The sequence below is a fragment of the Miniopterus schreibersii genome (genome assembly GCF_964146895.1).
Source record: "Miniopterus schreibersii genome assembly, chromosome: 12".
NCBI lineage: Eukaryota > Metazoa > Chordata > Mammalia > Chiroptera > Miniopteridae > Miniopterus > Miniopterus schreibersii.
This window is the reverse complement of record NC_138112.1, coordinates 41429319-41455017: the sequence shown is the minus strand read 5'-3', so window position 1 is coordinate 41455017 and position 25699 is coordinate 41429319. Positions and strand designations below refer to the sequence as shown.

The window sequence follows — 25699 nt, the reverse complement described above, 5'->3', positions numbered from 1 at the left end:
ACCTGGTGCTTTGAGGCCATAGAGAACTTCTGAGGAAGATGTAGAACTACTCAGGTCTAACCTGTTGCACAGTCATGTTGTCTGCAAATAGACTGGCCCTTGTTACCACATGGAATGTTCCTATTCATCTCTCATGCCATTGACTTGACTTACCAGAATGCTTTTGAGAGTGAAAGGTAGTGAATTGGAATATATACATAAACGGAAACTATTCTTGAACAAACTCATTTGTATGGTTACGTATACATATTGCATGTATAAGGTTATCCACGGCAGAAGATTGGAAACTACCTAAATGTCCATCAGTAGGGAAATGCAAATCAAAACCACAATGAGATATATCACTTTACATCTATTATGATGGCTACTATTAAAAACAACAAAATATCAAGTGTTGGCAAAGATATGGAACAATTACAATCCTTGTGCACTGTTGCTGGGAATGTAAAATGGTGCAGCTGCTATGGAAAATTGTACGGTGGTTCCTCAAAAAGTTGAAAATATAATTATTATATGATCCAGTAATTTCACTTCTGGATATATACCCAAGAGAATTGAAAGTAGGGACTCAAACCAGGTATTTGTATATACATTCATAGTAGCATTAATTACTCTAGCCCAAAGATGGAAGCAACCCAAGTATCCATTGGTAGATGATTGGATAAATAAAATGTACGTACATAAAATGAAATAATTTTCAGTCTTTAAAAAGAAGGAAATTCTGACATATACTACAGCATGGATAAACCTAGAGAACATTATGCTAAGTGAAATAAGCCAGCCACTAAAAGACAAATACCACATGATTCCATTTATGTGAAGTCCCTAGAATAGTCAAATTTATAGAGATAGACAGTAGTCAAATTTCTAGGCTCCTAGTGCTTGCCCACGAATTGGGGAGGGAGGAATGAGGAGTTGTGTAATGCGTCTAGATTTTCAGTTTGGCAAGAGTAGAGTTCTGGAGATTGGGTTCAGAAAAATGTGAATGTATTTAACACTACTGAATTGTTCACTTAAAAATGGTTAAGATAATAAATTCTATGTTATATATATTTTACCTACTACTAAACATTTTTTTGAAAAGTATGAGATAGAGCTTTATGCAGTGACATGAACAAATCTCTAAGACATTGTATAGCAAATAGCCAAACAATTTGAAGAAGAAAGAACAGAGTTGGAGGACTTGCACTATCTGGTTTCAAGATGTACTGTAAAGCTCAGTATGCAAGACAGTGTAGCATTAGCTTAAGGATAGACATGTAGATCCATGCAACAGTCTAGAAGCAAACCCACACATATGTGATGAATTGATTTTCAGTAGAATTGCTAAGGTAATTCAGTTGTGGAAAAGATAGAGTTTTCAATAAATGGTGCTGTAACAATTGAGTATCCAACTGGAAAAAAATTAGCCTTGACCTTACCTCACACCATACATAAAAATTAGTCTGAAATGGGTCACAGACTAAATGTGGAAGGTAAAACTGTAAAGATTTTAAAAGAAAACTTAGGAAAACATCTTTGTGACTTTTAGTTAAGCAGAGGTTTTACATAGAATGCCAAAAGCGTGCCTGAGTAAAGGTTCCCTGGAATACTTGAAAACCCTTGAAAAATAGTGCAACATGCAAAAAAAGGCATTAGTTAGATAGGAAGAAGTCCCATTTTGTTTCATAGATTTCACTTGGCTCTGCAGAATCTCTGAATGCTGTGTGAGCCCTTTATTTTTTGATATTTACCTTTAGTGAGGAGGACGACACTGGAAGAAATGAGGGGACATGGGAGACTAGTAGCAGTTCCCATGGGAATGCAGAACAAAGTTTCTTCAGGTGTTACCTCTTCTGCTGGGCCAGGTTTTCCTCTTCAGCCTAGAATTTTGGATATATTCAAATCTGTGCCCAGCCGGGTGTGGCTCAGCGGTTGAGTACCGACCTAGGATCCAGGCGATTGGGGTTCGATTCCTGGTCAGGGTACGTGGCCAGGTTGCGGGCTAGGCAGCCGATCAATGACTCTCTCATCATTGATGTTTCTATCTCTCTCTCTCTCCTTTCCTCTCTCTGAAATCAATAAAGATATATTTTAAAAAAAATAAATCTGTGGGGTGACTTTGACAATAGAACTTTACTAAAGTTTTAATTGGTATAGATAGTAGCCAACTTTACATATAAAAACATGATTATATGTGAAAGACTTTGTGATATTTAAGAAAGAATACTGAACTCTGGGATTTTATTTATCTTTATCAGTAAATATACCTGTGTATAAGTATATAGTTTGATTATAAAAGGCAACAGCTATTTAGAGAGAGCATCAGCTTTCTAGGCTATATAATCTATTTTCAAAGCTATATAGGGAATGATCCTTCGATACTGTCCATCCCCTCACGCCCCAGTTCTTGGTCTAAGCAAGGTCTTCGATGGTCCAGGCATCCTTTTTGCTTCCTGAACCGTGCTTGCATCTTTTTGCTTGAGTTGTGTTGTGCTTTGAGTGTTCATGGGGAACTTTCCCAGTTCTGGATGTTTACTGTACATTGTCATCTCCTTATAACTTATAAACATGTCCGTTTTAAAAAGTGAAGGATTTGGTGGCCTCTAGTGGTACTTATGTGTCTATAAAAATGTCACTAATATCACCAATATACAAAAATTTAGGGGAGAGCATTTACTAAGGTGACAAAACACAAATATGTATATTTATTGAAGAAAAGTTTTTTAATGTTTGAGAATTAAAAGTTTATTCATCACTTATAAATTTATCAGTGATGTGGCTGTGTCTACAAATTTTTATCTTCACCAGACTCCTTACTTTTAAGAAATGCCTTGAAATTATATAGGTATGTCTTAATTGGAAGTATTTCTATGTTGCTTGTACTTATGTCAGCAATAGCTTACTGTTGCATTGCACTGTGATTTCTGACATCTTTTTAAATATAATGAAAGATAAAAATAGATCAACATTTCATAAATTAATGTTAAAGATAATAAATCCTTATCTAGTAAAGTTTATTTTTTTAAACAGCTAATTTTGGCTAGCTTAAAGATACTTCCAGTTAGGCCAAGAATTATTCAGAATCTGAAATATATGTGGAAATTCAGACAAATCATTTCAAAAGTTGGGAAAATTTGTGTAAATTCGATTTGGAAAGCTAAAGAGAAAACTGACAGTTTTAGGTAGTTAAATTTAAGTGCTCAAATTAATTTCCATTCATGTTAAAAATTAGGTATTGAAATCTAAGGAATCAATCACTTGCTCAAAGTCATAAACCTACTTACTATTCACCGAGATGGTAACAAAATCCTGTTCTTTTGAGTTCCTGCTAAAGTTTTTCTAAAACTAGAATAAAATACTCTGTTCTTAGTGTTAGATGGGGCAAGTTGATTTTTTTTTCTTTAAAGTTTTTGCTTCTTTTTTTTTTTTAAGTTAAATTAACAGGACAAGTCTTATTCTAGTTAGGAAAGTTTAACTGACATTAGAAAGACGTGAATAGAAGTGTTTTAACACTCAAGTCAGGAGGCTCTAATAACACAAGTCGGTAGTAATAAAGGAGTTGGTAGCTTTTATTTCTTTCAAAGCTAGACCATACAATTAGTCCTCTGTATCTAACAGGTTCCATGCCCACAGTTTCTGCATTCCCGAATTCAGCCAACTGTGGATGAAAAATATTCGGTAAAAAATGTTACGTTGTTGCTGACATGTACTGTGTAGTTAGCATTACGATGGTTGTGTCTGTAATGAACATGTACACATTGTTTTTTCTTATCATTATTCCCTAAACAATACAGTATAACAACTGTTGACATAGCATTTTTACTGTGTTAGGTGTCACGTGCAATTCAGTATAGAAGAGAATGTGTGGAGGCTCTGTACAAATGCTTCACCACTTCATATGAGAGACTGGAGCATCTGAGGATTTTGGTATCCTTGGGAGTCCTGGAGCCAATCCCTTGATACTGAGGGATGACTGTATTTATAAGAAACACCTATAGTATGTGTGAACTCAGGAATGGCTTTGATTATGATAGCCATAGTGCTCTAATGAAAAAGTTAGATTCTGCTGTTGGATTCATAACTGACTAAAGGATTTCTTCAAGGGTAGTAAGATCTTCAGTATTTTTCTCAAATTGAGGACTATGTATTTACTTTGGAAACTGCTATAAAACTTACACAAGAACTGCTATCATTTTGTGAATTAATTTTGGTTTCCATTGTTTGAAGTTTACTGGGCTTCTGACTCCGGCAGCAGCTGCTTTTCCTGAGACTTCTGAGTACTGATAAACAAGATGAGGTAAAACCTTGGATTCTGGTTTTAAATGTTTTACTTTCTGATAGATGAGCAATGGAGGAAGAGACATTTTCTGAGTTGAAAAGAAGGCTCCCTGCTCATAAATAATATTTTTCACTCTTTTCATCAACTAGAGATTCTTTTAAACTGAATGTGGCCTCTTTAAAATTTCTGTGGCTGCTTTTCAATTTTACATGAATACTTATACCAATATTGTTCTATATAGGTATTGTCTGTAGTTTTATATCACAGAACAGCCTGTTTGTTGCCTGTTGGTGGCAGTGACAACTTGAAGCAGAATGATGTGATGCTATTACTGAAAGTGAAGAATTGTTTCTAAACCTGAAAAAGGGACTAGGGTAGAGTTTAGAAATTAATAACTTAGATACAGATCACTGGGGATTTTTTTAAAAAAAAGATCATTGAAGAGCTGGCTTATGAGTACTTAGGGAAATACAACTTTTTAGGTAGGTTGCTCATTTTTCCAGACTTTTGCTTTAAAATTTATAGCCATTTAAAAAATTTAGCTATGATTTAATGCCCTGAGATGGGTATTGAAGATATGGCAGTGAACCAGATAAAATCCCTTAGAACTTAAAGTTCTAGTGGAGAGAGACTGACACTAACCATAATAAATAAGTAAATTATACGGTACATGTGAAGTGGTAAATACTATTAAAAAATAATAAAGCAGAGCTGGGAACAATGGTGGCCCATAGTTTGTAAATAATCAAGGCAACCAGTTACATGTTGCTGCTGGCCAAATAGTCTAAGGGAAGCAAATGAGCTAGGTTAAATAGCTTTTAGAACTTGCATATTTTTTATATTACCAAACAAATTATAACTATGTACTTTAACCTTACCAAATAATTAAAAAATATATTTAATATGAAGAGTGATGGAGGTTACTTTCTTGGCTTAAACTAGCCAAGAATTATTCAGTGAGTTGTATATGACCATGATTATAATTATCTGTAATCAAGTAGGTTACACATTTAATGTATTCCACACAAGGACAAAGAAAAGGGTAGAGAATTGTAGAGTCACACATTTGCAGCTTATCATTAAAGCAAATTAAGTACAAGTAAAAATCCTATGTATTTCTAAAGCAATCCTGTAACTGAGCAGTTGTTTAACTGAGACAGGATTTTTAAATTTGGGCTTGTAAAGAAAAAAGTGATTCTAGGAACTTCTGATATCAGGGGCTTTTTTCTCCCAATTATTTCTTAGCATACATAATAGAGCATTTAAGGATTTATTTTAATACAACTCATAAACTTGTGTGTTTTTTTAGGTTAATTTTCTAGTTTCTAAATATAGAAATGCATATGTATATATGTTTAATTAGTCCTTTTTTTTTTTAAAATATATATCTTTATTGACTTCAGAGAGAGGAAAGGAGAGGGAGAGAGAGAGATAGAAACATCAATGATGAGAGAGTCATTGATCAAGCCCACAACCCGGGCATGTGCCCTGACCGGGAATCAAACCCCAATCGCCTGGATCCTAGGTCAACGCTCAACCGCTGAGCCACGCCCGTCCAGGCTAATTAGTCCTTTAAGATTACTAATGTTTAGCCCTGGCCGGTTTGGTTCAGTGGTTAGAGCTTCGGCCTGCGGACTGAAGGGTCCGAGGTTTGATTCCAGCCAAGGGCACTTACCTCAGTTACAGGCTCGGTCACAGCCCAGGTCAGGGTACGAGCGGGAGGCAACCAGTCGATGTGTCTCTCTCACATCTGTGTGTGTCTCTCTCCTCCCCCTTCCACTCTCTCTGAAAAGCAATGGAAAAAATGTCCTTGGGTGAGGATTAAAAATAAAATCACTAATGTTTAGTGATTCTCTTTTGATCTTTTATTCCCCCCCCTCCCCAGCTTGACGAGGATTTGTATGAAAAGACTGGTAGTTTGTGATGTAGCCTTTAGTTTTTGGTAGACATTTCTCTAAAGGTCCTTCCTGTAATAGAGTGTGATGCTCATTTAAAACCTTCAGTGGGGCCCGGCCGGGCATGGCTCAGCGGTTGAGCGTTGACCTAGGATCCACGCGATCAGGGTTCGATTCCCGGTCAGGGCACATGCCCGGGTTGCAGGCTGCAGCCGATCAATGACTCTCTCATCATTGATGTGTCTATCTCTCTCTCCCTCTCCTTTCCTCTCTCTGAAATCAGTAAAGATATATTAAAAAAAAAAAAATCTTCAGTGGGGTACTGATTAAAGCGTTATGGAATCTTAGGGTTTGGAAGGGACCTTAAAGATTCTCTGGTCAGATTCCAGCCACATTTTGGTGATTAAGTTAGTTCGTATACAGCACTCTTGCCAAAGGGGTCATGTAGCTTTAACCTACATTAAATACTTCCAGTTATTCATCCTTAAATATTTTCTTAGTGCCTCTTAGGTACTAGACAGTGTGTTGGGTACCAGGAATACAGTGGTAAATAAGACAGGTGTCGCTTGTGCCCTCATAGTCTAATAGCATTTTTATGGTGATGATGGACTTCACCGTCAGAGTCTTAACACACACCATCCTCAGTGGGCTTGTTCTTTTTCACAAGTTTATAAGAACATTAACCTGACCTCTTCAGGTTAATATTCCAGTTGTTACTGTACTTGGAAATACTATTCTCCCCCTCCCCCCCAAAAGCTTATTTGCTAAATTTGTGTTAAAATATATACATATTCAATTTTTTCAAAAGTTGAAAGTTCTGCAGTGTTTGGATAAGCCATTAAATTACAAATATAGGACTCTTAACCTACTAAAATTGGATTTTCTAGAACATATTCAGGGCAGAATATGGACTCTTACCATCCTGTTTAATTACATTACGCTCAGTGTGAGAGTTCAGACACTTATATAATCCAGTTGAAGTGACTAAAATGGGGATTTGGTTCCATGTAATGCTGGATGTTATACTATGTCAGTGTATGTTTAGGATCTTAATTAGTTGCCTTCTCCTTTTCAAAAAGAAATTCCAACTCTGGCAAATCTTTGGACATTATTTTTGGCTAGCTTTGCAACAGATCATATTGGAGATGGAGGTTAGAGACTAGTGCCAGCTGTTGCTAGTGGAGCCATGAGCTCTTGCTACTGCTCTCACAGTCATTTTTAGAGGTGTTAGCTGCAGTGCCACAAGGGTTTGGAAACATTACAAGACATTGAAAAATGTGAAGTTAATCTAATCCATATCACACTAAATATCTGTGGCATGTTTCAGATACCAATAGTGATGTATTTTATACTCTCAGATCAAAGCCTTTTGGTTCAGGTAGCTACTCCTTAGTATGTGGAGGTAAGAGAACAGTAATTGACTAAAGTCATTCCTATTGTCAGTTACCACGCAGGTAGAAGAGTCATTTCTTCCTGATTTAAAACAAAGTAGTAGGAGTTGAGGTATAGGTCAGAATCAACTTTTCTTTCTTTCTGCCTCTCAAGAGGAAGAGAAGATAGCATTTCCCACATCCTGGCACAAAGGGAGCGTAGGAATCAAGGAATTCATATGAGGAATCTTCACAGTAGTTCCAGAGCTTTGGATGATTCTCTAGTTTGGAAAAGATTAGAATTGATGAATGCTGAGAGCAAACAGGCTGTGATAGCTAAGTGTGCAGTTGCGACACTTGGCCGGGCCATCACTTGAGACATTGAGACCATTGACAGTTTTATGATTTACCATGGTATGCTGTGTAAGTAACATCTGTTGTGTCAGGAAGTGAAAAGGTTCGAGAACACGTGATGTATCTCATGCTGCAGACTGTTTGATCTTCTTGGCTTCTATTTCCATTTGGTTCTCCCTTTTTGGTAAAGTCCTTTTTAAGTCTTCAAACTGTCTCACTGATACTCGTTGGAACCAAAATGGATTAAAGGAAGCATTGTGCGCCCTTGAGGGTCATATAAGTTATGGTTCTGGTAATTGAAGTGAGAGCACCCTACCCCCAAGTGTAATTTAAGGGGTAAAAACTCACTTTTCTGTCTATGTTGTTTCTGTTTTGCTTGTTCATTTATTTGTTTTTAGATTTTACATTTGAATTGGGAATGTGATTATTAGATTTCATTTGAATAGGGAATGTGATTGATACATTTTTAGCTTACTTTAAAATTTTGTGTATCCAATTTGTGTTTGGTATATATCTAGAAGGGAAAGTTAATATATAGGCTAGAATCATGGGTTAAACAGTAATTGGGAAGAACTTTGGGAAATGTAAATATTTTATTATAATTATATTCCATAAAATTGGTACAAGAGACCTGTAGTTCATGTGAAAAAGATGTTTTAATAAAGTTGACATGAGCTGTTGACTTCTTGAAAAGTGGATGCAGCTTTTGGCTGTGGAATTTCAGGATGATGACAATAGGAGTGGAAATGGAGTACATATTTAATTGACAGGGCTTGGTTGTGTGACTAATTGAATATGGAAGGCACTGAGGAGCTAAAAGTTTTCTCACAGTTTCAAATTTGGGTGACTTGGGAGAGTAGCAGTACCTTGACAGGATAGTGAGAAGGAAATAATTTTAGCTCTGTCCAGTTTCACTTTCCAAATGACTTTAAGGTGTAACACCTAGAAAGACATTTTGGTAAAGTGATTAAGAGCATGGACTCCAGAACCAGACTCCTTGAGTTATAATTCTGGCTTTTCCACTTAGTAACCCTGTGATCTTGGGCAAATTATATAAAGACTCTGCCTTTTCATCAGTCTAATAGGAATAAAAACATTATAAGAATCAAATGAATTAATATACATAAAGTGCTTAGAACAGTGCTTGGTACATAGTAATTATTATGTGTTAGCTGTTACTTTTGTCATTATTAGGATATTTTTCTGTGATTTTGGTATAAAACTTAGTGATATAAAAAGGATTTCTTTCATTTGGAGCAATCCCAGGACACTCGATTCTCTTTTCTTTCCTATTCTCTATATCCTCTCAAATTTGTAGGACCAAGGTATAGAAAATTATGTTAGTCTCATTGTTTATTTTAGAGAAGTAGGAGATGGAAAAGGACTTTGAAAATGTTCTATTACTGTAATTACAATTCTTTAAAACATTTTAATTTATTTTTTCAATAACTTATTTGTAATTAATTTTCCAATTGACATACAATATTATATTTCAGGTGTGCAACGTAGTGATTAGACATTTATGTACCTTATGAAGTGACCAACTCTCATCAGTGTAGTACCCATCTGATACCATACACAATTATTACAATATTATTGATTATATTCCGTATGCTGCATTATGTATCTCTGTGACTGTTTTTATAACTGGCAATATATGCTTCTTAAATCCCTTTCACCTTTTTTACCCAGGTTCCCAATTCCTCCACTCTGGCGACCATTAATTTATTCTATGAGTTTGTTTCTGTTTTGTTTGTTCATTTATTTGTTTTTAGATTTTACATATAAGTGAAATCATACAGTGTTTGCTTTTCTCTAACTTACTTCATTTAGCATAGTACCCACTAGGTTCATCAGTGTTGTTGCAAATGGCAAGATTTCATTCTTTTTTATGGTTGAGTAATAGTCCATTGTATATATGTACTGCATCTTTTTTATCCATTCATTTATTGATTCTTAAGTGATGGACACTTAAGTTGCTTCCATATCTTGGCTGTTGTAAGTAATGCTGCAGTGAACATAGGGGTGCAGTATATTTTTTTGAATTCGTGTTTTGGATTTCTTCAGATAAATATCCAGAAGTGGGATTGCTGGTTCATAAGGCAATTCTATTTTTAAATTTTTGAGGAACTTTCACACTATTTTCCATAATGGCTGCATCAATCTGCTTTCCCACCAACAGCACACAAGGGTTCCCTTGTCTTTAGTTCTCACCAACACTTATTGTTTGTTGTTTATTGGTGATAACCATTTTGATAGGTGTGAAGTGACATCTCATTGTGGTTTTAATTTGCATTTCTCTGGTGATTAGTGATGCTGAGCTTCTTTTCATATGTCTATTGGCCATCTGTAAGTCTTTTTTGGAGAAATGTCTATCTAGGTTTTCTGTCCATTTTTTATTCGGATTTTTTTTTCTGGTGATGTTGAATTTCATATATAGAGGCTAGTGCAAAAGTAGGTTTACAGTTGTGAGTATGCAAAACACAGAGTTTATTCTTTTACTTTTTATTTTTATTTTTTTCTCTCTTTTTAAAAAAAATATATCTTTTTGGATTTCAGAGAGAGGAAGGGAGAGGGAGAGAGACATAGAAACATCAATGATGAAAGTTATTGATCAGCTGCCTCCTGCATGCCCCCTGTATGGGGATCGAGCCCGCAACCGGGGCATGTGCCCTGACCGGGGATCGAACCTCAATCTCCTGGATCCTAGGTTGATACTCAACCACTGAGCCACGCCTGGCCAGATGAGAGTTTATTCTTGTATTATTTATTAATTATTGTATTATTTTCCATACGAGCAGCTATAAACCTACTTTTGCCCCACCCTATATTTTGGATATTAACCCCTTATTTTGTTGATGGTTTCCTATGGTGTGCAAAAACTTTTTGATTTAGTCCCATTTGTTTATTTTTTGTTTCCCTTGCCTAAGGATTTTTTTCATTCTCTTAAAATGCCGTATTGAAAACCTTTATTAATCAAAGAAGTTATATGTATAAATACATAGCCCATGGGACACAGACAACAGTATGGGGAAGGCTGGGGATGGGGTGGGTGCGGGGTGGAGGGGATCAGTGGTGGGGGAAAAGGGGATATCTGTAATACTTTCAACAATAAAGATAAATTTTTAAAAAAGTAAAAAAGATACCTTTCTTTCTTACTTTTGTCATCCTCATCTGGACACTGTTTTACCTCAATTAATTTCAAAACTCTGATGTCATACTTTATTTTTCTACTAGACCTCACTCTATGACATTAGCTTTGTCCTTCAATGAATTTATCTGGCTCTTTGGATTCTCCTACATGGTTTTGCTTACATCTACCCTCATATACTTTCTAGTGTTCTTATGGAACTAGAGGAAGCAATTTGCTGTCTCAGAGAAACTAAAACTAGCCTAAAGGCCTATCTGGAAAGACTGTTTTTCAGAAATTACAGATGAAAGGGATAGTGGAAGGAAAGCTTTTAGACTGGAGGAAGCCCCACATATAAACAGGACTGTCCCTAGTTATTCTTGGATCTGTGGAAATCACATGGTCTTGGATTTCCTTCTCTCTGATTTCCCTCTACCCACCACAGTTTAAACAAGCTATGCATACCCATTTTTGTCCATTTCTTGTAAATGTTTAATGAGCCTGTCTGTTTAGTTGTATACCAGATAAGTGTTTAGAATTTGGAGAGGGCCTGGTAATTTGGTAGTGATAATTAACTCCAAAGTTTATGACGACTTTATTTATTTCTTTTAAAAAAGAGTATACATGGTAAGGCAAAAGTAGGTTTACTGTTTTCATATGGAAAAATGACACAATATTTAATAAATAATAACACAAGAATAAACTTTATGTTTCACATACTCACAACTCTAAACCTACTTTTGCCCTACCCTGTATATAGTGGAAACTACTCAGCCATAAAAAGATGAAATATTGCCATTTGCAGCAACATGGATGGATTTTGAATATCATGCTAGGTGAAATAAGTTAGACAGAAAAGGACATTTGTTTTATATACCACTCATATGTGGTATATAAAACAAAAAGCAACAAACAGACCCATAGATACAAATAGCAAGATGGTGGTTACCGGAGGGAAAGGGGGTGGGGAAGGATGAACCAGGGTAAAGGGGTCAAATATATGATGACAGAAGGAGAACGGACTTTGGGTGGTGAGCACACAATGGGATATACAGATGATGTATTATAAAGTTGTATTCCTGAAACAAACAATATTAATATTAATATTAATAATATTATCTACTCTTACCCCAGTAAATTTAAATAGAAAATATGGGGGGGGGAGCTTTCTCAGAAGTCTTCCTAGTGACTTCCGTTTGTATATCCTTGGCCAGAACTGGTGTGTACCTGACTACAAGAGAGACAGGAAAATTTGGTGGGCTCTTTTGTTTTTGAGTTGGGTACATTGCCATCCCCAGTAAAACCCCCTTGTGGGGAAAGGAAAAATAGAGATTGGTTGGGCAGCTGGGAGTCTCTGCTGCATCCTCCAGTGTAGGGAGTCCTTAGAAGGCAGCCTCAGCTGGCCTGCCTAGGACTAATCATTGTGGCAGGAAATTAGAAATGGCTTCTCTTGATGTTCTTGGCTTTGCAAGTCATAAAGAACTGCTTTGGCTTGTTTTGTTTTTTCTTGTTTGTTCTTTTTAAGAAGGGGTAGTGGCAAGCACTATGAGGCTTCATGCCATGCTCATTAGTAGAGTTATTTAGCATGGTGTGGAAAGAATGTATAACTCTGGATATGCCCATGTATGTGGCAGCCAGAAAAAAAGATTGAAAATTGCTGTCTTGAAGTAACTTAATCTAATTTCTAATTCAAAATCTTTTACCTTTTCAGACATGGTGATGTCTTTCGTTGTATGTTTTATTTCAAATGTATTCCTTAACGTCACGGATAATTCACTAGTGTTTATTTAGTAGCATTGAGTATTTAGCCACTGTTTGCCTTCTCCTCTTCCCACCCCAAAGTGTCATTCCCAATGTGTGGCGTATATGAGATACTAAATAAATATTTGGTGAATAAGGGATTGACTGAAGGAACAAGAATGGTGGCATTCTGTTTCACTTTGAATACTCCCAGACCTTATGAATTTACCTTTCCAACTTTTAAACATGTCTAGAGAGGCAACATAATAGAATAGAAATATTACAACTTTGGAGCCATTTGAACAACTTTTTTTGATCTACTATGTGTTAGGTACTATGTTAGGTGCTGGGATAGGAAAACATGTTTTATCTCAGAGAAAGAGAGAAACATACCTATAGAACTTTAATGATTGAACTTACTGTGTTAAGTCCTATTTGTCTACACTAGATTCTGAAGGTGAATGTAGAAGAGGTATTTAACATAGATTGATATAGTGGGTTTGGAGAGAACAAGGTTGTGGTCTAGGAAGACTTTCCAGAAGAGATGGTACCCATGAATGATTTTGAAGGATGGGTAAAAATTTTCCAGGTGAAGGTGAATGGGAATTATGTTCTAGGTAGAGATAGCTACTTGTGCAGAGGCACAGGTATGAGAGGTTATGAGGGATATGGGGAGTAGAAGGAATCAAGTAATGAAGGAATTACACTTTATCCAGAATATCATTAAAGATATTTTCAAAACAGTGTTTTTTTCCTCTGATGAAAAGAAGCACATTTTAGAAGATTCAGAAATACAGAAAACATAGATACTATCCAAAATTTTTCTGATACGCCTGTTTTTAACTGTTGTTGCTTGCTGAATCAAAGCAGCTGAATTTGACAGAAGTTCAATGTCATTTCCTTCAAGAATTAACTCATCTTTTTGGGCTTGAGATACTGAACAAGCAATGCCTGACCTCATTCGAACCCTGTGGATGTATTTTTTGCCCAAGATATTTGTGATTTCAACAAGAGAACCATTCTCCTGAATAACGACATTGATGGGGAAGTGAGCTTACACAGGCCTCATCTTATAACAGAAGCCCAGTCTAACACCCTTGATCATGTTTTGTACATGATTGCATATGGTATGAACAATAGCCAATTCCTTTCTATTTCCACACTATTTGTCAACCTGAAGCCTCTTCTTTCCAAGGTGACGGAGTTCTATATTGATATGATTGAACTCCCCTCGGAAGGTGCCTCTGGGACCCTTTATAATAGTAACTGTGTGCTCCTTCAGAGTGATGCGGACGCTTTCTGGAATGTCGACAGTCTGATTGCTGAGAATGGTCTTCATCCTCGCAGTAGTTGTGGCAAAACCTGGCAGGAACTTACTGACTCTTATGACAGGAACTTGAAGGACTCACTGAAAAAAAGAGGTTAGGGTATGGAAAGAGGCCAAGTTTGGTTGTTTTGGAGTCGTTTTCTGAAATATTACAGGAAAAAGCACAGTTTGGGGATGGAGAGTTTGAATTTGGTTATTAGGTACGCTTTTTTTTTTTTTTTAATTTCACACACATATCAATTAGGATGTGTCCAATTCTGTTTTAAGAGCTTTCAAAAATTATATAGGTATTTAAATCTCACAACAACCTTACAACGTAAGTATTATTTTTATTTTATAGATGAGGAAGTTGAGGCACAAGGAGGTTCAAGTAATTTTTTCAAGGTCTACATAGCTGGTAACTGGTAGGGCTAGAATCTAGGCTCTGGATTTGAATCATGGCAGCCTAACTCCAGTGTTCAGGCTCTTTACACTATGCTGCCTCTCTGGTTGAGGCCCAAATGTATGTGAAACAGTCAAGTAAATATATTCAGTAGCATGTGGTTATGCATTTGAAATCCAGGGGACAGGTCAGACTTGGGGTCATGGATTTGGAAGTGATCACGCAGGAGGATATTAAAGTCATGAGAGTTAATGTTTCCAATATCTCTAGTCATACATATCTCCTGTGGTGATAATGAGTAGGCCTTGTTTCTTGGTTGCCTTTCTCTGGGAATCTCTACATTGCCAGTATTCCTTTAAAAACTAACTGTGCCTTATATAACTAGATGTAGAGGTTGCAGTGCAAAGAAAATGACTGTATTTTCCCCCTTTGAGATAGAGGTTACTTCCATTAATGCAGCCAAAATTGAATTTTTAAATTTTTTTATTTCCTTAAAACAACTATACTACATTGCTCCAACACACTTATTGACTTTTAGTCACTGTTCCACACCTGCTCTCCTTTGAGTTTTATTTACATGAAAGTTTACCAAGATATATTTTCCCCATATACTATACAATTGATTTTTAAAAAGACAAAATGAGAACCTTACATGGTACCTATAATTTATTTGAAGTTCATAATTCTATTCTGCATAGACATTTTACTTTTTCTTGTCATTAGGGAAGGAATCAAAGAGCAAAGGAAATTTCCAGAAAGAACTCAGAATATACATAAACTTACCACAGTGTCTCCGTGTTCCCTCCTTAGAATGTGTATCATAGAATTGATCTACACTTCCACGAGTTCCTTGTGTGAAAAGAGGAAGATCAAAACAGATGTGAGAAAGTTATTTAAATCACTTTTGCTTATGAGTAGCAGCTGATCAGATCAGAGAATGTTGTGGGGTTTTTTTTGCTACTTTAAAATTGTTGCTTATTTTTAGAAAAGGAGTATAGGGATTTGTTTGTGGATGATTGGTGATTTGCAGTCACACCACAAGAACCTGAATTTATTTGTGATAAAATTTAGACGTATTATACCTAAAAACACTTAGATAAATATAAAGAAATACTGTTTTTTGTGACAAGGAATTTTTTAACATTAGAAAGGCCTACTTTACCTTGGCAATTAGAAGAGTGAACTCTATATAGAAATGGGTTTTGTCTAGCCAACTGTGACATTCAGTCACTTTCAGTAAAGCAAATGATCTGGTAGCTTGACAAGTTGGATCTTTTAATTTTTATTTATTTATTTTTAAAATATATCTTTATTGATTTCAGAGAGAGGAGAGGAAAGGGGAGAGAGAGAGAGAGAGAAACATCAATGATGAGAGAGTCATTGATCGGCTGCCTCCTGCATGCCCCTGACTGAGGATCAAGCCTGCAACCCAGGCACGTGCCCTGACTGGGAATCGAACCCTGATCACCTGGATCCTAGGTCTGTGCTCAACTGCTGAGCCTTGCCCGGCCGGGCTGGATCTTTTTAAAGATATAAACTGTTTAAAGTGCTTGGCAGTTTTCCCCATTTGTAACTGTTCCTGTAATATGAAAACACCAGTAGGCATGGAAGAATAAACTTAGGAGGGCAATTAAAAAGTTACTCTATTTTAGGATAAGATGGAGTTGAAAACTTTAGATTGTTTAGAAAAAATACGATTATTTACAGGATAGTCTTACTACGGTTTTATCATAACTTAAAACTGAATTTTGAATTGTGTGAATGGGAGTTCTTATAGTGAACTCTGTGCAGTAATAACATTTGAATAGCACTTTACTGTTTTCAGGGCCCTTTCAGGTGTGCTGTTTCTTGGAGGAAAGGAATTTTAGTGAAAGGTGTCAGTGGGTATAGAGAATCTTGTGGTCATTCTACCTGATCAGTGGAAGAAGAAGGATGCAGAGGAGAAAGGGCTAGATGAGCAAAGAAATGCCAGCAGGCTTGGCTGGTGTGGCTCAGGGGTTGGGCATCAGCCCATGAACCAAGAGGTCCCCAGTTTGATTCCAGTCAGGACATGTGCCAGGGTTGTGGGCTCAGCACCCAGTAGGGGGTGTGCAGGAGGCAGCTGATTGATGTCTGTTTCTCATCGATGTTTCTGTCTCTTGCTCCCTCTCTCCCCCTTCCTCTCTCTCTGAAATCAATAAAAACATATTTTGAAAAAAATAATGCCAACGGATTTTTTGGTCAGCATTACAGACCCTCTTTAGAACTGTATTACTTGGACTATATTATGGACATTTTTAGAGGTGTGGTGGGTGCATGCATAGCTGAATATAGACATTTTCAAATGTCATTGAATCCTTGAAATTTAGAGATCATGTGTGCCAGAATGTAAGATTTGATAACATAAATGTGCTCGCCAAGGAAGATGCACCTCAACCTTTAGCATAGAAAGTTGGGAGGAGCCCTTTAGTTATCTAGGAGTCCTAGAAGAAGTGCTGACTGATGTTTCTGTAATGATTACACCCAGTTCCAGAAGGTTGAAGTCATGTGTGATTGTGACTTTAATGCATTAGTAATTGCTCCAGTTCTGCCTTTATCCTTATTTGGTTATTAATCCTTCCGTTTCATGCCCGTTCTTGTTTTTACTTAGCACTTGACCTTTTTATACAGGCTTGGGTGCGGGGGGATACCAACAACCAATTGTCTCCATCTTATACCTGCCATATTTACAGATGTTTTTCTTTGAAATATTTGTTAAGTCTGGACTGTTTTATCCAGGTGCAAAATGCTGGACATTTGTTTTAAATTCAAATGAAAACAATGATTAATTACTTCCAAGGCAAAGCATTTCCAGCATAATTGCTTAAAATATAGCTTTTGTAGTCTGGATAATTTTAGTCAATAAAATATTTTTAATTATTTAAGCAGATCAATGCAGTTAAAACTTAAATTTATTTTTAAAACAAATTTTAAACTATTTCAGTCAACTGAAAATAAAATTCAATGTTAAATTATTAAATTTTCCTTTAAAAGGCTGTGGTTAATTGCGGGGGACTGGGGAAGGGGAGAGGGGAGGGAGGAAGGATGCAGTCGAGTTATGCCAGCAGCCAAAGGGGTAAAATGGTCTGTGGCATTATCCTGTCCCAAGCTCAGAGGTGTATGAGGGATTTAGGAGCCATTCACACTGACATAGGCCACCCTACAATGAGGCTTTGCCAGCTCATACCACTTTACAACACGCACCCTGTTGATGGCCGTGCATCTCAGTGCACACGTTCCTGGAGTGCATATCATTTAGAACTCAATCCTTATGGTTAGATAAGACACCAGAAATAAGAGGAAAGTAACACGACAGAGGAGTAGCCTCGCACGAACAGCACGGTGGTCCCAGCTGGTAGCACAGCGGGGACTGCTCCCTTCCAGCCTGTGGATGCGGTGATGGCAATTGGTGGTCCCGGTGGTGAGTGACAAGAACTGGGGCTGCACAGAGGAGCCTATGTCTGGCCCTGGCAGCTTGCTGTTTTTATAACATACTAATTGAGTTGAACACAAAGTATAGTAACTGATCTCCCTTCTTCCTGGGTGAGTGAGCCATGGTAAAATAGTGATGTCAGCATCCTGAATGTACCCCAGTAGGCAGTGTCTGGCTACTGCTTCTCTTTGAGATGCTGTGTTTTGGTTGTGGCCAGAAGCTTTGAAGTTTTACTGGGCTGCTCTTCTGTGGAGCCCTGATCACTCAAACACAGCAGATTTGGTGAATACTGGTTAGGGTGAGTCTTGCCCACCTCTACTCAGTCATCTTTGTATGAGTCCAGTGGGGTGTGGTGGTGGGGTTTTTGTTGTTGTTTTTGTTTGTTTGTTTTGGTCTTTCTTAAATGGTTTTTAGGTGATATTCATGAAGAGCAGTCAGTACCTAGGACTGTGCCACTAATGAAAGGAAAGCCTGTCTGGGACGGCTTTCCACCCTGGGGCTCTGCTGGGAAAACAGAATCAAGTCTCAAACAATGCCTCTTTAACTGTATCCTCTAGTAGTGTAGATGTAGGGCAGCACTGTATCATATCTCCGTGAATGTAAAATATCTGGTTCCTGCTTTATGATACATAGTAGTGACCGTGCTTTATCAGAGCTGTTTTTCATGAGCTATTATTCTAGAATGTTTTCTTTCCAGATGATGATAGAGAAGGTAATAAAAAAATGGTGCCAGGTATCACAACACTAACAGAACTTTGCTATTTTCTGAGTGTTTGTTTTTTACCTTTTTTTTTTCTTAATGGAGTGTGCTGGATGTCTCTATAACTTTGTTCAGATGACTGCAGAACCTGGAAGAGCTGTTGCTGCTATCAATGCATAACATACTGCTATTGGTTTTTTATATAAACATATATATATATATATATATATATATATATATATATACACACACACACACACACACACACACACATACACACATACACACATATATATTTATATAATTTGCATTTTTGGAAACTTTAGCTTGCTGTCAACTTTGGAAAAACTATCCCAGTTGTACCATGTTGGGTTGGCATTGTACAGAAATTAACAGCCATATTGGTCAAGAAACAGTCAACATAATTTTTTCCATTTGTACAAGGGTAACACACTGTATTAAGTATGTAAGGTCTTAATCTACATGGGTTTGATTACAGAAACTAATAAAGTATTCCCTAAATAAAAAAATTCTTTTTCCTTTAAACACTCCTTCTTCCATCAGTAATTCCATTCTTCAGAAATAATCAATCTTAATCTGTTGATCTTAAATCTTCTATGTTGATATTGGTCAACGAATGAGAATAGTGTTCTGTCCCTGAGCTGTCTGAATTTCTGATCCACAGACTCCATAAGCATAATAAAATGGTGCTTAATTTAAGCTACTACGTTTTGGGGTAGTTTATTATGCAGCAAGAGTAATTGGAGCGTAAGTGGAGCTTGAACATATTTAAAGGAAAAGACATTTGTATTGCTTTAGCCAAAGTCCTGACATAGGATGATGTCATGTTACCTGAAGCTTAGGAGTTTTTTTGTTTGCCTGTTTATTTTATTTTTCAATTACAGTTGACATTCATTATTATTTTATATTAGTTTCAGGTATAAAGCATAGTGGTTAGTTAGACAGTTATCCAATTTATAAAGTGATCTCCCCAATAATTCTAGTACCCACCCACCTGAAACCATACATAGTTATTACTATGTTATTAACGATCTCCTATGCTGTACTTTACATCCCATGACTGTTTTGTGGCTTAGGATTTATTTATTTATATTTTTTATTTGAATTTTTTTGGGTGACATTGGTTAATAAAGCCATACAGGTTGCAAGTGTCCAACTCTATAACACTTTTACTAACCTGAATGTTATATCAAATGCTGCAAGAAATCTTATTTGAGCACCTTTTGGCTTAGGCACTTTATGGCATTGTTTCTTGATGAGTATCAGTTTTGTGTAAGGTTGATGGTGACTGTTTTTAAGGTTATTTTTGAGAGGACATACTAGTCAGGAGTCAGTGGAGAACTGGATAGATGTTTCACCATAATTTACCTCATGACTGGATTTCTAGTCCTATCCTTATTGACATTCATGAGGAGAGCTAGGAAACTGTGATACTTATCTCGAGACAAAAAGATGTCTAGTATTTTATCAAGCAGCACACCTCATTAGAAGCTTGAGGCAAGCTACAATTTTGATGATTTGGGTTGATGATAGTAAAAAACTTTTAATGTGTTTTGAAAGAGGTGATTTCTAGAACTCTTCCAGGTGAGTACACTTGTTGCATTAGCTAAGGGAACCAAATCTCTTTCTCGTTCGAAAGTCACTAGATGTTTGCAGTTCTTCCTGAGTGGAGGGCAGTGGCAGGGAGAACAAAACCAGCAGGCATGAAAAGCGTCGGACACCGAGGGACGGTGTGCGGCCACCTCCTCCTCATTTAGGTTTGTTGTTTCTGTAAATACCTCCATTTGGAGCGCAGGCTACACTTACTAGAAGCTGTCGTGTTCTTTGTGATTTGTAATAACCTAGCTTTCTGTTCTTTCCTGAGTACTGGGAAACACTATAGTAAACCTCTGGATGCAGAGCATGGCATTGCAGCCGTTACATGAGGTCTGTGCTTTTACTCAGAGGTACAGGTTTAAATCCTCATTTGTTAAAAGGAAAATACGTATTCTTATGTTTGTCATACAGTCAAAATACATACATCCCCAGACTTTTTCTTTTACTTATCTTTAAATAAAGTTATGTGAAATAAAAGTTTAACCTCCTATACTCACGTGTTCAGAGGCCATTTATACAAAGAACCACACCTAATAATTTCCCTCCTGAACTTGTTGGATAGCATCTGCTTCGTAGTTGACTTGTATTGCTGCTAACCAGGGCCCACGGGGTAGGAACAAAACAATTGTCCAGTAGGCGCTCACTTGTGTAGATGGAACTATACCATCCTGATCACACTGAAAATATATCCAGTGAAATACAACATCTCAAGTATTTCAGATGCAGCTAAAGCAGCTTTGGAAAACAGAAAAAGTTTGAAATGATCTATGCTCCTACTTAAAAAAACAAACTAGAAAAAGAGGAGCAAAATAAACTCAAGCTGAAGAAAGGAAATAGAAACATAAGAGTAGAAACAAACGAAATTGAAAATAGGAGAATAGAGGAAATCAATGAAACAAAAAGCTGGCTCTTTGAAGAGATAATAAAATTGATAACCCCCTAGTAACACTGACAAATAAGAGAAGATAGAAATTATTAATATCATAAATGAATCAGTGTATATCACTATAGACCTGCAGTCATCAGAGTTAATAAGAGGGTACTACAAATGACTTCACTCATAAATTTGACAAGTTAAAGTAAATGGACCAAAGCCTTGAAAAGCACAAAACTACTCAGCTCACCCACTATGAAATATATGATTTGAATAACAGTATACTAATAAGGAAATTGAACTTGTAATTAAAAATTTTTCAAAAGAGAAATCTCCAGGCCTAGATGATTTCACTGGAGAATTCTATCAAATGTTTAAAATATCACCAATTCTACAAAATCCTTTTCAAAAAATAAAGAGGAGCAGGTACTTCCCACTTCATTTTAGGAAGCCAGTGTTACCCTAATACCGAAACCCAGATGAGACAATGCAAAAAAGAAAACCACAGACCAATATTTTTCCTGAATCTAGGAGCAAAACTTCTTAACAAAACATTATCAAGTTGAACTCAGCAATATACAAACATAATTATATACCATAATTAAATGGGTTTATTGGGATGTAAGGCTGTTTTAGTATATTTGAAAACCAAATCAATGTAATCTGTATCTCATTAACCTGTAAAGAAGAAAGATCACATGACCATATCAATCAATGCAGAAAAAGCATTTGACAAAATTTAACACCCATTCATGAATAAAAAAACACAACTCGGAATAAACTCTCTCATTTAACCACATGATCCAGTAATTGTACTCTTGGGCATTTCTCCCAAAGTAGTGAAAAGTTATTATTACACAGAAACCTATACATGATTTTATTTTCAATTTTGAAAAATTGAGAGTAACTAAAATGTTTTAGAAAAAGTAATGGTTAAACTGTGATTATCTACCTACCTACCTAGTCATCTACCTACCTATATATAGTATACCATGGCATACTACTGAGCAGTAAAACGTAATAAACTATTGATAACCTCGACAACTTGAATGGGTCTTAGGGGCATTATGCTGAGTGAAGAAAGTCAATCTCAGAAAGACTCATAGCATATGATTCCATTTATATAACATTCTCAAAATAGCAAAATTACAGAGGCCATGAACAAATTAGTGGTTGCCAGGGCATTGAGATGGGTGAGGGAGTTGGGTGGAGCTATGAAGGTATAGCCTGAGGGAGATCTTTGTGGTTTTATTTCTTGTTTGTGATGGTGTTCACACAAATATATACAAGTGATAAAATGACAACTGTGCACACACATTTGTACCAATTTTGGTTTCCTGGTTTTGATATTGTACTGTAGTTGTATAAGAAGTAACTTTAGAGGGAGATTGAGTGAAGAGTGCAAGAAGTCTCTCTACTATCTTTGCAACTTGCTTTAATTATAAGTTATTTCAAAATAAAAAGTTAAAAAATATTTTGCCAGTGGTATATTAAAATTTAAGAGTAATTTTAAGCTTTTCCAATCCCTTTTTAGTATATTTGATTAAAGAAGCTATCTCCAGGTGAAACTTATATGTATAATTAATATTCATAAGATAATTTTTTGAGAAGTCATTTTGTATACTTTCCAAAAAATTAGAAGCTAAATTACTCTTATACCTGGATATAAATCCTTTGGAAGTTAGATGATTTATAATTGATTTCAACAAAGAAGGACCTGATCACTTTACATTATATACAGATATTGCATCACTGTGTTGTATATCTGAAGCGAATATAATGTTATATGTCAGTTATACCTTAATTTTTAAAAAAGAAGTATTTGTGACAAGGTCTTAATAATTGTTAAGTGTGGGTGGTGGTATTTGCATATTCATTAGATTCTTATGAAAATTTTCATAATAAATTTTTTAAGCTTAATGAAAAAATAACGAAATGGTAGTCTAGGGTTTAGAAAGCTCATACACTAGCCTATACACAAGAATGGAAGCAAGTGATCAGGTAGTTAGTTATTGCAGTAGCTCTATTTTAAAAAGTGGTTTGAATCAGGGCAATGGCAGTGGATATGGAGAGAAGTGGATAGATAAACAATATATTTTACAGGTTGAATCTAACTACTGCTGGTTTTTAGGTGGGTCAAGGTAAAGTGAGCGCCAAGGGTAATAGAAATAGGTAAATTTTAAAAAAATTACAGGAGGGTCTAATAAGATTGTGAGCTGATATAAGAGAACTCCTTAATTTCCTCAAGGCTTAAGCACAGAGTGTGGCTATGTGTTTAATAAACAGCTTCTGATTGCTTTGAGGAAAGAAGTTACATGCAGGTAACAACAAAACCATTTTCTCAAGGCTGCTTACCACCAAGGAAATAATAGCAAAGGAGCAAGAAATGGTATTCTGTGGGAGACATGACTCTTAGAGCCTGTGGTCTTGTTTGGTTACTGTCTGCGTTGGTTCAGGTGGACAGGAATTCCTGTTTTGATAGCTGAATTAAACTAGATAAGAAAACAAGCAGAAATAATAAACATTTACTCATATAAAATTATTAGGACATATAGTTTGAAAGAAAACACAGCTATTTCCCCCTACCTGTTTTCAACTGGTGAAAAGTTTACAATTATAAATTCACTGCCTTTTATTTTGTTGAGAAATTTTTTCTATAAATTAAGTTTATAAATGAGTAAAACTGACAAAATGCATTATGTCTCACTTTCAGTCTAAACTATAGTTTATTTAGGACTTTGAAGTTCAGTACTATACTTTCTTCTAATTCCACAGTCATCAGTGTCTTTAACCAGTGTGTGATGCACCACTACAGATTCTTTACATGGTATATGTTCTTGGTATTAGAACATGTTGTAGGATGGGTGGGGGCTGAATAGATTGATATTCTGTGGTGAACCTTGAAAAATACTAATGTTAGCTTTTAGTTTTCAGGAAGGCAGAATCAATCGTTTTGAAGGGAAGAGGGGTTGTTGTTAATGTAAGCATATGTATAAACTTTGGGCTTTATAAAACATTAGCCCTTACATTAATTTATTCAATAGTTATTTGAATTTGTGTACAGTATGCTTCCCTGACAATTTGATAGGTGCCCTCTCTCTGGTAGTATGTAAAATAGACTTAATCCTTCACTGCATGGAGCTAGTGTATTTAGGAAGATAGGTAATGAACTGGCAAGTAAACAAGAAGTGTTTATCATGTTATTTTCTAAAGTTTTATAGATTTCTCATAATTTGAAAGTTTTATTTATAATTAAACTTAGAAATTTGCTAAACAACAATTATACTAAATACTATCAGGTACTTTCTAATAGTAATACTAAGAGCTGACCTTTATTAAGTGCTTATATTCTTTTAATATTTGTTATTTAATTTAATCCTCACATATGTTTTAAAGTGTAGATACTTTTATTCTTCCCATTTTACAAATGAGAAAAGTGAGAGATTCAGAGAAATTAAGTAAATTGCTTTGCATTATACTAGCTAGTAAGTGGTACAAACTTGTTTTTGCGTTGACTTTGTGACATTGTTTTCTATCCCCTATTATTTAGCACTGTGATAGACTCTGCAGGGATGTAAAAGAAACTTGACATAGCCCTGGCTGGTGTGCTCAGTGGGTTGGGTGCCAGGGAGGGGGGTGGGCTACCTGTTAGATTGTGGGTTGTCTTTCTGTTTCCCAGTTGTGGTTCCATTCATGGTGGGGGTGTGTGGTGGGGGCTTGCAGGAGGCAACTGATGAATTTTATGCTTTCACATCGATGTTTCTCCCTTTCTCTCCCTCTCCCTTCTTCTCTCTCTAAAGATCAATAAATGATTCTTTAAAAAAAAAAATTGACATAATCCTTATCTCTTGGGTGTGTTCCAACAGATAAAGACTGTATATTTAACTGATAAATTATGTTAATAAATAAAATGCTTAAATTGATTATAGTCAAGTAACATTCTTTGGCACAAAAGAATGTTTGTACAAAAGTAGAAGTAAAACTGGAATTATTGGGAAAGACATCATGGAAGATGGGTAAGATTTAGACAGGGAGGTGGGATGTGGAGGCAATGGAAGCATGTTTAGGAAGAAAACAGCACGAGAAAAGGTGGCAAGCATTGGAGGAATTAGTATGGGTTCTTCAGAAGATTGTAAGGATCAGACTAACCTGACGGGAAACTGCCAATTCATTCATTTTTTTTTTTTTTTAACTACATTATTTATTTAGAGCAGTTTTAGGTTTATAACAAAATTGAGAAGGAGGTACTGAGAGTTTCCATATGTTCCCTGTCCCCACACTTGCATTACTTCACCTATTATCAGCACCACTCACCAGAATGGTACACTTTTTACCAAGGTTGACATATCATAATTACCTAAAGTCTGTGGTTTACCTTAGAGTTTACTCTGGGTGGTGTACATTCTATGGATTTGGACAAATGTGCAAAGACATATGTCCAGCATTACAGTATCAAACAGATTATTTTCACTGCCCTAAAAATCCTTTCTGCTCTATTACCCCTTTGCCTCCAAGCCCCACAGCAGCCACTGATCTTTTTATTATCTCCATAGTTTTGCCTCTTTTGGAATGTCACATAGTTGCAGCCATATAGTATG

The 25699-nt window shown here is 36.1% G+C and overlaps 1 protein-coding gene and 1 pseudogene across 6 annotated transcripts in view; one reads left to right on the top strand and one right to left on the bottom strand.

Annotated features, from left to right (window-relative positions):
- Window positions 1-25699, top strand: part of SBF2 (SET binding factor 2) — a 313138-nt gene that overhangs the window by 52793 nt on the left and 234646 nt on the right. The window lies entirely within an intron of this gene.
- On the bottom strand, window positions 13536-14089 carry LOC308564903 (large ribosomal subunit protein uL6 pseudogene; annotated as a pseudogene). The gene has a single exon. The product of its transcript is annotated as a large ribosomal subunit protein uL6 pseudogene (transcript).